General features: G+C 40.3%; 1 long non-coding RNA gene and 1 pseudogene across 2 annotated transcripts; one reads left to right on the top strand and one right to left on the bottom strand.

The window, feature by feature from the left end:
* Nucleotides 1-6,339, bottom strand: part of LOC135541393 (ral GTPase-activating protein subunit beta-like) — a 51,985-nt pseudogene extending 45,646 nt beyond the window's left edge.
* Nucleotides 6,340-13,901: 7,562 nt separating this feature from the next.
* Nucleotides 13,902-18,038, top strand: LOC135541002 (uncharacterized). 2 transcript variants are annotated; one of them, XR_010455896.1, is made up of 5 exons: nucleotides 13,902-14,008; nucleotides 14,501-14,577; nucleotides 16,817-16,958; nucleotides 17,205-17,245; nucleotides 17,552-18,038. It is a non-coding gene; the product is annotated as an uncharacterized LOC135541002 (long non-coding RNA). The 2 variants fall into 2 exon arrangements; XR_010455895.1 differs by having other exon boundaries at nucleotides 17,205-17,257.
* The last annotated feature ends 483 nt before the right edge of the window (nucleotides 18,039-18,521 follow it).

Raw genomic sequence — 18,521 nt, 5'->3', positions numbered from 1 at the left:
CTTTGGACAGAGTCTCCCACCTCAGCTGTAGATCTCTGCAGTTCATCCAGAGTGATCATGGGCCTCTTGGCTGCATCTCTGATCAGTCTTCTCCTTGTATGAGCTGAAAGTTTAGAGGGACGGCCAGGTCTTGGTAGATTTGCAGTGGTCTGATACTCCTTCCATTTCAATATTATCGCTTGCACAGTGCTCCTTGGGATGTTTAAAACTTGGGAAATCTTTTTGTATCCATATCCGGCTTTAAACTTCTTCACAACAGTATCTCGGACCTGCCTGGTGTGTTCCTTGTTCTTCATGATGCTCTCTGCGCTTTTAACGGACCTCTGAGACTATCACAGTGCAGGTGCATTTATACGGAGACTTGATTACACACAGGTGGATTGTATTTATCATCATTAGTCATTTAGGTCAACATTGGATCATTCAGAGATCCTCACTGAACTTCTGGAGAGTGTTTGCTGCACTGAAAATAAAGGGGCTGAATAATTTTGCACGCCCAATTTTCAGTTTTTGATTTGTTAAAAAAGTTTGAAATATCCAATAAATGTTGTTCCACTTCATGATTGTGTCCCACTTGTTGTTGATTCTTCACAAAAAAAAACACATTTTTATATCTTTATGTTTGAAGCCTGAAATGTGGCAAAAGGTTGCAAAGTTCAAGGGGGCCGAATACTTTCGCAAGGCACTGTATGTGTTCATTTATTTTGTAACGCACACGACAGTCTGGTCAGCATGTAAGATTGATTGCTTAAAATAGATAAATATCTTTGGTTTTGTACCATTGATTTAGTCACACACTCTGGGATGCTCAGGATTTAGAACGCAGAGTTAATGAAATTGTACGGACAATTCGGGGTGGTCGCTCTATAAAAAGTTGATGGCCACACACCAATACATGGATTTGACGGTCAAACTTACACTTAAACAGCAGTCAACCGTTGTCACTGTTGAGATCCTGTGCCGCGTCGTGATTATTTCAAGTTAACAGAAAAAGTAGTCTGTTCCCTTTTCCGTGATGGCAGCCTCTTGAAATCAACATTGGACATTCCAAAATACGTAGTTATGTCACACCCTGATCTGTTTCACCTGTCTTTGTGCTCGTCTCGACCCCCTCCAGGTGTCGACCATCTTCCCAATATCCCGTTTTATTTATACCCGTGTTCTCCGTTTGTCTGTTGCCAGTTCGTCTTGTCAGGTCTTACCAGCGTGCTTTCTGGTCTTCCTTTTTCTCAAGTTCTGTTTCCTAGTTGTTTTCCCGGTTCTGACTATTCTGCCTGCCCTGACCCCGAGCCTGCCTGCTGTCCTGTACCTGCCTGACTCTGACCTGATCATGAACCCCTGCCTGCCCTGACCCCGAGCCTGCCTGACTCTGACCTGATCATGAACCTCTACCTGCCCTGACCCCGAGCCTGCCTGCTGTCCTGTACCGGCCTGACTCTGACCTGATCATGAACCCCTGCCTGCCCTGACCCCGAGCCTGCCTGACTCTGACCTGATCATGAACCCTACCTGCCCTGACCCCGAGCCTGCCTGCAGACCTGTACTGGCCTGACTCTGACCTGATCATGAACCCCTGCCTGTCCTCAACCTGCCCTGTGTTTACAATAAATATCTGAGAACTGTACTATCCGCCTCCTGTGTCTGCATATCCTGAGTCGTGATAATATAAGCCTTCCTTCTCCAAGTTCTCAGCTAACCAACCATGCATAGGTTATTCTAAGTTTCCATGTGGCCTTTGAAAAGTGTTAAACTGCAATACTCCCCAAACATCTGCCCCCTGTTCTATTGATTTCAGCGTAATATTGAAGGAAGGGATTAACACTTACCATGTTGGCAAACCACTTGACTCAAAATGCCTTGTCAACAGGAAGCAGCGACAGCGTCATTTTCAACTTAAGTTTTAAGAATATAAATTGAATTTCCTTGCGAAGCAGAGTCCCCACTTTAAATCTTTGACAAATGCATTATTTTTATTATTAGGAACACAACTCCTCTTACAGCATTTAAGCTAGAAATGCCATTTAAACATGTAGACAGACTGGTCTGGATTGAGTTGCTTACATAATTTTTTTTTTTTAAATATACTTTTTAAACTATTAAACATTGTCCATCTTCATCCACGTTCATGGGACTTTTTTCAACATTCTAAATCTCCCTATTGTGACATCACTTTCAACATTCTATTCACTGTAGATGCAATTTTTTGACACAAGTCAGAAACTTTGACCACTTTGTCAACAACTTAGACAGAAAGTTAGAGGGTATGACATCTTGGTCTACTTCCCTTCTATTAAAAAAATCTGAACAGAATTATCTGGTACCAATAAAACGTTAGTTGTTTTAGTAACCGCATCAACATCTTCTGTAACTTTTTGTACAAATCTGAAATCGGAACGGAATAGTTTGTGACCAATAAAATGTCACAATAAGGTACAGAGCATTCTATTTTCCTACTAGGGGGCAAGGAGACCCGCAGCTCCGCTAAAACCATTGACGACTGCGTGCCATTTTCAAGGGGTTATTAAATAACATGTTAACTATTTGGTTGTAATATCATCACCTCTTGAAGAGCATAGTCAGAACTCGGCATCCTTTTCTTGATCAGGAAACATAAATTGAGCATGTAATTTCAGATATGCGAGGGTAGCCTCACAATATCAGTCACTATTAATTGGATATTTGGGTGATATAACATAAAAAGTGACCTATACCTAACAAGTATGACTGGTTTAGGTCAATTTCCCATCCTTTGCTATGTCTGCCTGTCAAGCAGTAGAGGGGCACATTTACTGACGTAACATTACTGTTGTAACATTACTATTAACTGACAATGTTTACATAGTGGTAAGTAGACCTAATGTCTTTTTTTCTCCAACCAACATAGGCCTAACTAGCGAAGTTACTAACATTATCCCCTTTTCAAAGTTATTTTTAATAGTGTTTAATCACAATTGCTACTAATAGACATGTGCTCCATCAATCAATGTAGCCTGTCAAATTGGCTAGCTCGCTAGCTAATAACAGATCACATCAACATGGCTAGATAACAAGATAACTGTCAGGGGAGAAATTAGATGGCTATATCCAAAACTTGTTTGATTTGCTTGCCATCCATAGTGGTGATGACAGTAGTCCCTGACAACTTTAGCAGGATGATGTCTTGCACATTCATCTTCTGCCCATCCTACCATTCCAGTGTTTAATTGCTATATTGTAATTACTTTTCCATCATGGGCTATTTATTGCCTTACCTCTCTTATCCTACCTCATTTGCACATGCTGTATATAGATTTGTCTACTGTATTATTGATTGTATGTTTGTTTATTCCATGTGTAACTCTGTGTTGTTGTATGTGTCAAACTGCTTTGCTTTATCTTGGCCAGGTCGCAGTTGCAAGTGAGAACTTGTTCTCAACTAGCCCACCTGGTTAAATAAAGGTGAAATAAAATAAATGTCTAGCTCTTCCCAAAAAGCCTAACCTCTGATGAAGCAAGCCAAAATGGATCTGGATTCCCCCCCCCCCCCCCCCCCACACACACACACAAACTGCCATGTTGACCACTACCCCAAAAAGTCAGACAAAATTAGTGTATGGAAGCTTCCTCTACTTCTATGCCTTCCAGATCAGAAAGCCAAACATGAATAGCTTCTACCAATTAAGAGTTAGAGCAGTTTTAGTAAGCCATGAACTGCTTTCATTCGATGCAGTGTCAGAAGCTAGCAGATTCATTAGTGACCAACAACCACAAATTACAATAAATCTACACCACATTTTGAAGTTCACTTTCCTTGCTTTGTCTAACACTATCATGAATCTAGAAAATAGGTTTTGTGGGTCAGACTACAGTATTTATTTATAGCACAAATGTTTGTTAGCATGTTTCTCACACTGGCTTTAGTCATGAGGAAGCATGCCTGCCAAGGCAACTGCAGGGCGGTAGGGTGACTCTGAGGGAGACAACTTCTTCATAACTACTTACTAAAACACAACCTACCAGTACTGGCCACAACCACACAACTACTTATCACAATTAATGAACCGCACAGCTACTTATCAAAACTACTGACCACACAACTAATGATCACAATCACAACTATTGACCACAACTACTGACCACAAAGCCTACTTATCAAAACTACTAACCACAGTGACTGGCCACTACCACAACTAATGAAACATCTTACCAAAACGACTGACCAACAAAACTAATGACCACAACAACACAACTACTGACCATGTCCATACTGTAGGGCCCAAAGATCCAGCAACACAACTACTGCTCTGCACTAGCTCTGGTCCTGGTTGTAGCTAGCTAGCTCTGGTTCATACCAGCTTTGATCTAGCTCTGGTCTGCACTATAAATTAAAACAACTTAAATATGCCTACATTTTCATAATACAATTATTGTTGGAGGGTAAATCTTGAATCTTTCAAGTATGAAACACCAAACTTACTTTCACAGGTTAACCTATTCTATCAACCAACATTTTCATCTACCTACTTTTTCAACTACAGCGAGTCACTACCATTACTACTGCAGACACTACCACTACTATAAGTTATTTAAAAACCATACAACCTTTAAAACAAGCTAGCAAGTACACCACATTTTCTTCAGAAAATTTACTTTTTAGTGATCCCCTGTTAGCCTAAACAGATATACCTACTGATAGCTTTCAGTAGGTCTACATACAAAGCTATCCTCCCATAGTTTTTCACCTACCACAAAAATACATTTAAAGAGCTGGCATCACTAGATGCACCATCATATGCATCTCCACAGATAATAACCTAAAACATTTTTATCACTACATCATTGTTCAACTAAAATCAAACTTAATTTACCCTGAACGTTTTCCAAAAGTAAATCGTGCATTTATTTATCTGAAACCCACATAATTAAGTGTTTGTCCACATAATCCTACTTTTGAATTCCCATTTTGTGACAGATGGCTTTGTCCTATGCCTTCCTTCTTTCAGTTCACACGCAATAACCACAGCTTAGACATTTTGTGATATAACTGCCACACAACCCAAAATAATACGGTTGATATAGTAGTCTATTAAAGTAACGAGGACCAATTGTTTTACAACATTTAACGTTGACTATATGTAACTGCTTTGCTTTAAATAAACGTCTTCCATGACCACCAAAACACTTGTAAAGAGCAACTTTACTTGTAAAGTTACCATCTAGCTTCCAACGGTGTTGTACTAAATTAGGTTAAAAAAAACTGGCGAATCAGTCAACAAACGTGCTGCGATGGATTTATTTTGATGATATACCAAAAATCACTAAAACGGATTTGCCCTGCCTACTAATACACCTTTGCAAGCGCCAAGGAGTGGTCTGGAGACACGCACTGTTCAGGTGCACAGCCGTAAAAGTTCATCACGCAGTAAAAAGTATTATTGAAAATGATAGAAGACATGCACAGCAATAACTTAGTGCACATTTACATTTAAAGATAGCTTGCTATTGGCGAGGTCAGCCTAAAAACGAACTAGTTGTAAGTAAAACATTAACTAGCCAACAGAATGTGGTAAGACTCAAGGTTGTTGGCTAGCTAGTTAGGCAAAATCTAATTATCTATGTACAAAAATAAAATAAATAATTGAAAGGCCTGACAACTTCATGATAAACTTCGAGAAATCAGTCTCAGATTGAACAAGCCACACACACTGGCTGTTTTGTTCAACTACTAACGATGGCTAACTGGCTGGCTAGCACAGAAACTGTCAGGTCAAACTAGCTCTGGTTCAGGCAGGAAAGTCCAGTTAGCTAACTGGAAAGTCTCCATGTCATGGAACATTAACGCGTTAGTTAGTTTACAAAATAAGCATTACTTATGGCATGTAGCTAGCATAGTCGAAACTGCACAGAATGCATGGCTCACTTGGCTAGTATAGGCAACTTAGTACGCTGTCACAACCCGTAGACACAGGAAAGCTGGCTAGTAAGCAAGTTTGAACCAACTAGCTAAGCTAACGTTGTGTGAAGCGGTGTGAACTCGATTCCCTTGTGTCACTGTTATTTTGTAGGCCGCATTAGCTAGATAGTTGGCTAAGCTAGTGAATGAAAACAAGACCAAGACAGCTGGCTATGTGTTGCTATTTACCTGTGTCAGAGGGAAAGACTGTCATATCAACCGTCCGTATTCTCAGCAAACTTTACAGTGCAAACGAGGATATAGCAGAACCATATTTGAAGTAAATCAACATCCAGTGACAAGCATAGCAACATTTGCACCGTCGTCATCCGGCTGACGGCTAGCCTGACCACTGAACTGTGTCGGTCACACATCTCATGACTTTAAAAAAAAGCTGGGGGAGAAGGAAGGTTGTTGGAATAATAAAAAATACTTCTCAGAATGTGCACAATATTTTACACAAGAAAAATAAATAATCTTAGAATTGACAGTTTAATAACGTTTCTCAAAACAGTTTAATTATGAGCTGTGTAGCCCTTTAAATGTACCCGTTCATAATATTATTCAGCTCAAATGCGCCCTCTATTGGATTTGAACAGTCCACGATGAAAAGGATCTAAGAAGTGAAATAAGGAAATATGCCATCGAAGAAGAAAAGGAAACTAGGGAATTAGGAAAGGAAATGAAGCAAACAAAGGATATGAGGAAAGGAAGCAAACAAAGGATATGAGGAAAGGAAGCACACAAAGTATATGAGGAAAGGAGAAACATTTGCTAGAAAAGAACAGGAAAGGGAGCTAGAAAAGATAAGAGAAGTGTGAAAAGCTTGGAATCCTTGAAAACTCAAAAAATAAAGAAAAAAATAAATTCACAAATAAAATAAGATTATCTCAATGTTAGTTGTTTTACCATTGATGTCCGCTGAGGTTTTTCGTAGAACACAGCGAGCGTTTTTGTGTGTTCCCTCCCGAGTTTCCATTAGCTCAGGAAGTGTCATAGTTCAGGTCAATGTTCAGTGCAAAACACCTCAGTGGGAATATGTGTTAAAACAGCGCACAGTAAGTGGATCTTTTGTATTTGTCATATTAATTTGTGGTGATATGAAAGTATTTTTTAATAGGACCATATTGCAGTTATACAGAGCGTTGGGACAGTTGTAGCCTTCACATTGGCTGCGCTGTGGGTAATGGTTCAAACGAGAACCCAATGGTTGTATGGCCTTGGGTTCTCGAGAGCTATATAAGTGCCATGGCTTAACTACGCTAGATGCCCAAAAGTATGTGGAGACCTGCTAGTAGAACATCTCATTCCAAAATCATGGGTATTAATATGGAGTTGGTCCCCGCTTTGCTGCTATAACAGCCTCCACTCCTCTGGGAAGTCTTTTTTTTACTAGATGTTGGAACATTTTTGCTGGGACTTGCTTCCATTCAGCCACGAGCATTAATGACGTTGTGCACTGATGTTGGGTGATTAGACCTGGCTCGCAGTCGGGGTTCCAGTTAAGGTGTTCGATGGGGTTGAGGTCAGGGCTCTGTGCAGGCCAGTCAAGTTCTTCCACACTGATCTCGATAAACCATTTCTGTATTTCTGTACCCTCTCTTATGACCAAAAATAGCTTCTAGATATTATGACAGCAATTACTAACCCTGTACTGGAAGAAGATTTTTCATTTAACAAGTCAGATGCAAAGGATTTACTCCAGACACCTGATAAGGCCCTCATCCCCGTCATTCGCAGGAGAAAGAGACGGAGATATTGGGGCGTAGGTCTGGGTGCCTTGTGAGAATCCAACGGTGAGTGGGTAATCTGCCTTTACCATCGGTCCTATTAGTCAACGTCCAGTCATTGGATAATAAAATAGATGAACTATGAGCACGTCAATCCTACCAATGGGAACCTCTTATGGATCTGACCCTTTTTTTCAATTTTCGCCTAAAATGACATACCCAAATCTAACGCCTGTAGCTAAGGACTCAAAGCAAGGATATGCATATTCTCTATACCATTTGAAAGGAAACACTTTGAAGTTTGTGGAAATGTGAAACTAATGTAGAAGAATAACACATTAGATCTGGTAAAAGATAATACAAGAAAAAAACATGTGTTTTCTTTCCTCCATTTTTTGTTTCATCATTTTGTAATGCAAGAGAAAGGCCACAATGCATTATTCCAGCTTATGTGCAATTTAGAATGTGGCCACTAGATGGCAGCAGTATATCCTGAAAGTTTTAGACTGATTCAATGAACCATTCTATTTCTGTTCAAAATGTTGTATCAAGTCTGCCCAAATGTGCCTAATTGGTTAATTAATGCATTTTCAAGTTCATAACTGTGCACCTTCCTCAAACAATAGCATGGTATTATCTTAGTGTAATAGCTACTGTAAATTGGACAGTGCAGTTAGACCAATATTTCTACCAATATCAGATATGTCTATGTCCTTGGAAATGTTCTTGTTACTTACAACCTCATGCTAATCACATTAGTGCACGTTAGCTCAACCGTCCCATGGGGGGGACAGCCATTGATACAACACTGGTCCTGACTGGTTGCATCACTGCCTGGTATGGCAATTGTTCGGCCTCTGACCGCAAGGCACTACAGAGAGTACTGCGTACAGCCTAGTACATCACTTGGGCCAAGCTTCTTGCTATCCAGGACCTCTATACCTGGCGGTGTCAGAGGAAAACCCAGTTACCCAAGTCATAGACTGTTCTCTCTTCTACTGCACGTCAAGCGGTACCGGAGCACCAAGTTTAGTTCTAAAAGACTTCTTAACAGCTTCTACCCCAAGCCATAAGACTCCTGAACAACTAATCAAATAGCTACCCAGACTATTTGCATTGACGCCCCCCCCCCCCCACACGCTGCTGCTACTCTCTGTTTATTATCTATGCATTGTCACTAACTCTACCTACATGTACGTATTACCTCAATTACCTCGACTAACCGGTGCCCCCAGCACATTGACTCTGTACCGGTACACCTCTATATAGCCTCGCTATTGTTACCTTACTGCTGCTCATTAATTATTAGTCAATTTAATTTTAGATTTTTTTACTTAACACTTATTTGTCTTAAAACTGTATTGTTGGTTAAGGGCTTGTAAGTAAGCAATTCACTGTAAGGTGTTGTATTTGGTTCATGTGACAAATACAATTTGGAAAGTGCCTTCCCCAAACTGTTGCCACAAAGTTGGAAGTACAGAGTCATCTAGAATGTAATTGTACGCTGTAGAATTAAGATTTCCCTTCACTACAACTAAGGGGCCCCAACCATGAAAAACAGCCCCAGACCATTATTCCTCCTTCTCCAAACTTTACAGTTGACACTATGCATTGGGGCAGGTAGGGTACTCCTGGCACCCGCCAAACCCAGATTTGTCCGTCGGTCTACCAGATGGTGAAGCGTGATTCATCACTACAGAGAACACGTTTCCACTGCTTCAGAGTCCAATGGCGGTGAGCTTTACACCACACCAGCCGACGCTTGGCATTGCGCATGGTGATCTTAGGCATGCTTGGTCATGGAAACCTATTTAATGAAGCTCCTGACGAACAGTTCTTGTGCTGACGTTGCTTCCAGAGGTCGTTTGGAACTCGGTAGTGAGTGTTGCATCCGAGGACAGATGATTTTTGGCATCCTATGATGGTGCCATGTTGAAAGTCACTGAGCTCTTCAGTAAGGCCTTTCTACTGTTAATGTTTTTCTATGGAGATTGCATGGCTCTATGCTAGATTTTATACACCTGTCAGAAACGGGTGTGGCTGAAATAGCCAAATCCACTGATTTGAAGAGGTGTCCACATACACTATGTATACAAAAGGTATGTACAACACCAGCAACTAAACAGTTACAACCTCCTTTCATAATATCTTTAGCTGTTTGGACTAACAGATGCAAGATCATAGGTTTGAGTCCCACTCTCAAGCTATTTCCTGCAGCGTTATTGTCAAAATAGGATGCCACCTGAATCTTCTGCAGGCCTAGTTATGACATGTTTTTATAAATGTTATACTTAAATCATTAGCAGGATCTTTCTGCACATTCCACAGCATGTCAGGTTCACTGTTTTAATGTAAATATTTTAATGTATTACGATCCCCATTAGCAGACGACAATGGTGAGTAGCCACCTGAATCTTCTGCAGGCCTAGTTATGACATGTTTTTATAAATGTTATACTTAAATCATTAGCAGGATCTTTCTGCACATTCCACAGCATGTCAGGTTCACTGTTTTAATGTAAACATTTTAATGTATTACGATCCCCATTAGCAGACGACAATGGTGACAGCTAGTCTTACTGGGATCCGACACATAACAAAAAATGCATTACAGACAAAAGACTTGACAATGTACATACATTTAAAAGTGTGTGTGTGTGTGTACATCTATCAGTTACACATACATGTCAGTACATACACACAACAAGTAATATACACACAATGTGATGCAATAACATAGAGATACAGTTCAAATAAGATCAAGACCATAAACTAGATTGGTTTCAACCCATAAACAGGTAGCCTAGTATTACCAGACCGATTACCGCTGCAGAATGTAAGCCCACAAGACTTCTAGACGGTTGTACAAGGTTACTATCGGGGTGTAATTCCCCTGATTTTCATTCTACTGATACACGTTTCCATTATATTCTGATCTATGTTATAAAAAGTCAGGTATTGTAATTTGATTTGGCCTTTGTGGGGTATGGGGATATCAATAGATCAACATGATCTTTAATTAGATACAGTATGAGTTCTATTTGCTGGGTGATGTCATCCTCCTTGTATAAACATTCTCATGGACATTCTGGGTTCTTTATTATCTTTCACTGTTTTAACCAAATAAAATGTAATAATAAACATATTAGAAATCACCCTGTAAGACCATCTGTAACCAGGAGATGGCGCCATGCACACACAAACCAATTTTAATTTTATTGAACCTTTATTTATCTAAGCAAATCAGTTTAAGAACACATTCTTATTTACAATGATGGCCTACCAAAAGGCCTCCTGTGAGGATGCTGGGATGGGATAAAATACAAATTTAATTCAAATATAGCGCAAAATACACATCAAACAACACACATCACCAATAGTCAAAAGGAGATGAGTGCTCACTGCAGGTGGAGACAACTGTTCATTATGGCTTGTCCACATCATAACATAAGACCACACAGTGCAGTTGTTTTATTGGACACAGAAACCAGTGCTTAGTCAAGTTGTCTTGAAGTGGACTTTTGATGTGGTAAAAAGCCTATCAACTTCTTGTGTAATTTCCCAAGATGGAATCTCAGTTACCTAATGTTGTTATGAATGGTGTAGCTCATGTAATAAGCTGGTCACCAAAAGATCTAGATCTTGTCTACATAGACCATACAATAAAATGCAATATCCCATATAACCCCATTGACCTTGTGTTGTTGGTCCTTGTCCCCAAACAGGGACATAACTACATTTGATTTGTTGGAGCACATTGTAGTTGAACCCGTCAAAGACAGAATCAGATTTGGTCATGTATGCCCTTGGGTGTATTCTGGTGATGGGCAGGCACGTGAAGGGTTAAAGGCTTGTCATATAAATCAAGTGGAATCACTTCAGAGGTGAAAAGATGCATGATGCTGACTGTCCGGGAGGCACAGTTTAACCCTTTAACACGGCAGTCAATGTCCATTGTTTTAAAGAAATAGCCAAATGTTGCATTAAAACAATACGGTGCTCTGTATAACATTGTGTTGGGGTCACAGTAAACATAGAATAGAAGATGATTTTCCACATCAGTGAGCTGGAAATGGTTTCCCTTAGGAAGATTAAAAATACATTGATCAATTATGACTGTGTGACACAATACAGCTACATCCCCATTCAAATGCATTGTTGGGACGAACTCCAACACACACAAATCCAGTTTCAAAATGGCTTGTGTTTATAGTTGGTTTCATTCAGTTGTTTCAGTTTATTTTTTATTTATCCTTTATTTTACCAGGTAAGTTGAGTGAGAACACATTCTCATTTACAGCAACAACCGGGGGAATAGTTACAGGGGAGAGGAGGAGGGATGAATGAGACAATTGTATTTAAAACATTTAAAAAATGTACTATAGGTAAGTAAGTTAAGAACAAATTCTTATTTACAATGACAGCCTACACCGGCCAAACCTATTGGGCCCCCAATAGACCGCTGCACCACTCGGGAGCTCAAAGCAGGGATGATTAGGTGACCATGATGGTATGAGGGCCAGACTGGGAATTTAGCCAGGGCACCCGGGTTAACACCCTACTCTTACAATAAGTGCCATGGGATCTTTAGTAACTACAGAGTCAGGACACCCGTTTAACGTCCCATCCAAAAGACAGCACCCTACACATGGCAATGTCCCCAATCACTGCCCTGGGGCAGTGGGATATTGAGAGAGAGACCTGTCATCTTTTAGATCGCATTGAAAATGACAGTTATCGGAGTGGACATGCAGACCAAAGGTTGACAAAGAGGAAATCCTCAATCAAAAGAGATTAAAAGAAATGATCAAAAATATGAGCTATTTTAAAGACATATCCGTGGCCTTGATAAGCACAAGAGTCATGTCTCTCCTAAACCAATGCATGACTTTTACGTAGATGTTTTGATGACATGTCATGACACAAGATGCGTCCTATCCTATTGGTTCGTTCACTAGTTCAATCTGTTTTCTTTATGTCAAATGGACTTTTCTGTTTTTCCAATTACTCTGTTCTTCATGTTCTGTTTATATAGCTCGTCTCATCCCCTTCCCCCTCCCATTACGCATTTAAAAGCTTTTCTAATCATCCATAATTGATCAGTGTTTTCAATTATGCACTACTTTTCTCACTGTCATTATTACTTAAAGGGTTGCTCTTAAGGGTTGAATATGTCCAGCGCTGTTTTTCCATATTTTATTGTACTGTAAAAATACAGATCTGTCTTGCTGCACTGTAAAGAGGCAATTCCTCTGTATATCGTTTTTTTTTATGTCAAGGCTCCTATTTGTCTATTTTCCTCATTTGGTGATTTAGCAAGTTATCCAAAGTGATGTATAGTGAGGAACTTGGCCTAGTTATGCTGTTGCCTAACCTCAATAAGCCAATGTTGGTACAATTCAACAACAATTCAAATCAGCTCTATAATTATATACTTCAGAATGAATAACCACTGGATCAACCAACATTCTGTGGAAAGCATTGACTGACATGCCTAAGTAATGTAATATCAAAGTACCTTTATAACATTGGGTACATTACAATGTTCACTGAATATGTACTCTCAGCCATGAAGCCATGCATTTAGTGGTCTTTCATTGCTGATGGAAACTTTGTGAAACTGGTTCTTGTCTCCCACACCATAGTTCTGTGTGAGTTTATATTGCTTGTCTCTTAGAGGGGACACTCCCTCCCCAAACCATTTCTCTCAACACACCTCATTTTCAGAATATCCTCATTCTTCCCCCCCCCCCCAGTAAGAGCTCTTAGGCCACATCTGAAACCTATGGTGGTATAGAGAAATGACTTCCTCCATGACAGATTGTCATAATAGCCATGAAACCTAGCGGTCAAACAGGGAAATGGTCCCAATTATTTTTCCAACATTAATTTTTCCATAGGGGATTTTGGAATTACTTCATTTAAGGTATGTGATTTGTGTAAGCTTACCCTGGCTTGATAACCATGTCTCTCGGACAAGGTAACTTTTATAAATATATTTGCCTGTAATCCCCCCCAAACCTCCACATTTCTCTACGCAAACTCTTGGCAACAAGTAGCATGGAACATAGCAAGTAAAGGCAAATAGAATAACTAGTAAATATTCTAGCCTTTGTAGTGTTTTGTTTAAATAATTGATTTTGACTGTTTGTTGTGTGTATTGTTGTTTAGCATCTTTCAAATGACCTACTTTCATAACTAACTAGCTAACCTTAGGTGTCTCCATTGATCGGAAGCAAGAATGGTTCTGTGCTATGTACCGGAGTGTAACAACTACTCCGATTAACCTCATATGCATTTCATGGTTTTCCGACCTCTGTAAGGCATCGCTGGAACCGAGTGATGAGGTAAGCCCTGTTTGCTAGCTGCTAACAAGTTATTTTGATTGGGTCAAAGATGTGGTTAGCTAGGTGCTTATACAAACTTGCTAGATAACTACAGTCAGTGGTTATCTTCCTTTCAAGTAAAAAGAAAACCAACATAGGCTAGCATAGTGAGCTAGTCTTTAGTGAGCTAGCCAGCTAGTTAACATTAGCTCAGTTTGTGTAGTCATACCTTTTCACATGGTGTTATGCTATCCCACCAGGGAAGGGATATTTAGCTAGCTAGTTAATGTTAACTCACCGTTCATGTAGTCAGACTTGCTAGCTAACGTTAGGCAGGCACCAGCAGGGGTGGAAATTAAGCTTGCCTGAGTCTAGTACTTTTTAGACTGAGCTAGTCGACAATGTGCCAAATTAGCCTGAGACAGCAATGAAATGGCTAGTAGAAAATGTGCCAAACTAGCCGGACACAGCAGTCAAATTTGGCCTTTATGTCCCCTTTTCTCCTTGTTTTAGACATGATGCGGAACATCGGGCTCACCCCACGAAAAGCAGTGCATGATAAACGCCACCCCCAGCCAGGAGATCAGCTGGTAGTGATGGCTCTCCCATTCTTAGATACTCTATCTCTCTAGTTAACCTTTGTGTTGTGTTCATGTTTTTGTTATTCACCCAATGTTCTGATGGACCCACAACATTATTGGGGTTTTAAGACGATACAGCCATAACAATTTACGTAAAAATACTTAATACTTACATGTTGACTTATATCAATTACAAGCAATATAGACAACAACAAAAAAGATTGTTAATATTTGCCATTTACCTCTGCTAGATCACATTTATCAATAAAAGCACTATTTGTTTGTTTTTTAAAATAAAATGTGATTTTATATTATTTTTTAAATCAATTATAATCAAGACATGGGTGGAGTAAATCATGTTTATCTTCGATATATATAATTGATGTTTATTGCTTTGAACTGAACAAATTGGAAGGTCAAATCTTACATACAGTATTTTATGGAAATGATAAATGAGCCCCATTGAACACAAATGAAAGCTGGTCTACACACCACATGAGGGACAGAGTTTTACTGTGTGTGTTGCAAATGTATTCCTTGCACTTGATGCATGTGTACTGTCGTTCTGTCTTTCTTGGGTCCACACACATTCCAGCGCTTCTTCTTGTTGCTAATGGCTGCATTCTAGAATGATGAAATCACTTAATTCAGGAATTTTACTAACATCTCACTCATTCACATATATAGTTACAGCGGGCCAAGGTAGGAGAGTCAGACACACACACATGCAACAATATAACTCACACTTACTTCCAGTATTGGAGTTCTGTGGGTCGAATGGATGGTGCCCCAGCAATCTCCTCCTGAATCCTCCTCATGATGGCTGCAGAAGCTGGGTTCCTTGGAATATGTTTCCTCCTCTGGATTTGAGGTCTTACCAATGCCTTGCCCAGCTTCTCGAGAAAGAGCTGTATCCTCTGGTGCTTCCCTCTGTTCCAATCTGGGTTCAACGCCATCCAGATACAAAGACAACCCGCATCCCTTGGTTCTTCTCAGGGGCTCCTCCATCTGCCTTCCCCGTATATACTTGCAAGTTCCACGCATATGATGAAGCAGCATCACAAGGAGCCCAGATCTTGATTCCATATTTTGTGGGTTTATACAGTATGTACTGTCTGAAAGGGCAGCAGCCCCTAAATGGCATAAGCTGCTCAACAACAGTAACATTGGGCCCAGGGTTGTAAAAAGGGGAAGGCAGACCACCCACACTGATCTCATTGCAGCTAGCTTGTCTCTGCCGCCAAGCTGGTGGTCTGGTGTCTCGGTTATCGAACCGGACAATCCTGGAAATAGACATTGTTGCACTGCCAGTTCTCTGCCAGTTTCTGCATCCCACCGGGATTCTGTGGATTCCCCATTGGACCTGAAAATACCAGCAAGAATAAGAGCCCCAAAATATGCATGTAAATGAGTTTGGTCCATCTCTCCAAAAACACGCCTTCCCTCCAAATTAATGCAGTCCAGAATGATTTTTTGGGTGGTGTCTGGGATGAACAGTTCAATAGAAGACTTTATGTCCTGCACATGAGAAACCGCCATCCGCGTCGGCCCTGTTTGCATCCTTATCACATTGGCAGCCATTCTGGGTCAAGAAAACTATTACATTTCACAATTTCTTTTACATTCATATTTCTCCTCGCTGATGGGCCATCCCAGGGCTGGCTGCTGATGGGCCATCCCAGGGCTGGCTGCTGATGGGCGGGTTCTGGGTCTGGCTGCTGATGGGCTGGTTCTGGGGCTGGCTGCTGATGGACCATCCCAGGGCTGGCTGAGGGTCAATCTCATCCTCTTCTTCCAACTCACTGTCAGACTCCGAATTGACAGAGACATGATCCTAATATTTGGAAAATGCTTAACCTTCCAAAGTAACATCGTGCAGGTTTACACAAGATATTGTGTAGTTTCACACTCTACAAAGGGTAACGAGTGTGATAAAAGCGGGAGACAGACTATGGTGCTATGTTGAAACGGCAGGATCAGGGAGGAGGAAGACAAAGGGAAGGCAAACAGCAAACCTTTTTTGTTTCATTTTTACTTGTTTTCACCTACACACACACTTTTCCACAATTTTATTACCCTTGGGTCCAGTGGACCCGAACACCACATATGTAATAAATATGTATAGGGGGGTGCACTAAATGAATGTTTTTTTTTCCACATGTTCTTCACAGAAAATGAGTCTCAAGTTGAAACAAATATTTAATTGAATCATTTTTATTTGAGTAAACATTGAAAATGTGTCCCACAGACCCAAGAAACCACACAAGGGTTAAGCATTCCAGATGATTTTCAAAGGCTGTGTCCTAACCAACTCTACTTACTTATTTGGAGTTCAATGGAAACATTGAAGTTCCAGGCACGTGGGATGATGCCAGATGCTGGAATAGCAGGTAGCCTTTTGCTTTTATGTTGCTTGCTTTGATGTTGGCACTTAATATTAAATATTGTCAGTAAAATGTAAATATTGTCAGTTAATAATTCCAGTTAAACTGGCTGGCTCGTTAGCTGACAAACTAACATACTGTGCAGAGATGAACTACAGTGGCCGCTTTGAGCAAAACTTGAATGTAATATAATATATTCCAGGAGGTTATTATTTCTGTATGATCTTTATTCATTGTTCACTTGTTTTTCAGCAATGCCACGTACAGGCAGGGATGACTGGAGCCTTCAGCGGGTAAGATGTGGGGTAAGAAATTATTTGAACGTCACAGATATAAATTCCCACTGTGCCCATGATAAAGTTAACTACATTACTTTAGTTGGCTGCTTTGAGCATAAATTGTATGTAATATAACCTATTCTGGGAGCATAGTGTGTGTGTGTGTGAATTAACTATGTACAATATTTTGGGACCGTTGGTACTGACAGAAGGCGTGATGAGAAAGCTGATCCAGTGCCCCCCAAAAACTGATTGGAATAAAACTGATAACTGATTTATGTGCATAAACTATAAGATATTTACAAATGTTCACTGTTGCAGTGCCAACTTTGGGAACATGTGGTCCTTGAAAAACGCCTCATCTCCAGCAATATGAGTCTGCCAGAGGTTATCACGCTGGATGGGGATGGTGATGGAGGCTTTGGTGGTCCACACAGACATTTCATTGATGCTTCTTCATTGTATCTCAGTAAAATCTTTGAAACTGTTGCATATACATTTTTGCTCAGTATATCTTTACAATAAAAAAACAAGGTGACCACCGAAAGCCAGATGGAGACGTGTTAATTATAAGGGCACTCGGTCCTTATATTACCGTAGCATAGGCTATGCTGGAGTAAATGTCGGCCTACCTGTCACAAGAAAAAAAGTTACCATTATGAGATGATAGGTCTACATGCATTGTGAACTGCGCTCCATGCTGAGATGGGTTGTATGTACACACCCTGAGTATTGATGATTGGTCAGGCAGAGAGAAGGCCATAGACAAGCCAGATTTAGACATTGCATATAATTTTACAGTTCCATTTCACTTCATGCACTTCCTATAAATAATTTATTATAATTTACCAGTTTCTTGCTGTTATTTTTCACGGGAAAAGGGAGGGCCTTTAACAGATGGTGCCAACAGACATGGCAGCTCTACTTTAGCTCCTAAGAAACTTTGCAGTATTTTGTTTTTCAGTGTATTATTTCTTACATTATGAGCCCAAAATGTTTTTTGTGTTATTCCATACAACAGGAAATAACTTTTGGATATTAGAGCAGCGGTAACTCTTCAGCATTATGACCAGGAATACGACTTTCCCGAATTATATCCTTTGTTCGTACCCCCTAGGGCAATTGAACGTACGCCAAAGGCTGCTCCAAGATGCCGGCTGAGAAGAGGTATTTGGAGTGGACTTCTAGTCCGACTCAAGAGGCGTGCACACCATCCACCACTTCAGAGTATATTACTCGCTAATGTTCAGTCTCTGGACAATAAAGTAGACAAGCTCAGGGAGAGGATGTC

Source organism: Oncorhynchus masou, chromosome 6, assembly GCF_036934945.1.
Source record: "Oncorhynchus masou masou isolate Uvic2021 chromosome 6, UVic_Omas_1.1, whole genome shotgun sequence".
Lineage (NCBI taxonomy): Eukaryota > Metazoa > Chordata > Actinopteri > Salmoniformes > Salmonidae > Oncorhynchus > Oncorhynchus masou.
This window is presented reverse-complemented; position numbering and strand designations above follow the sequence as displayed.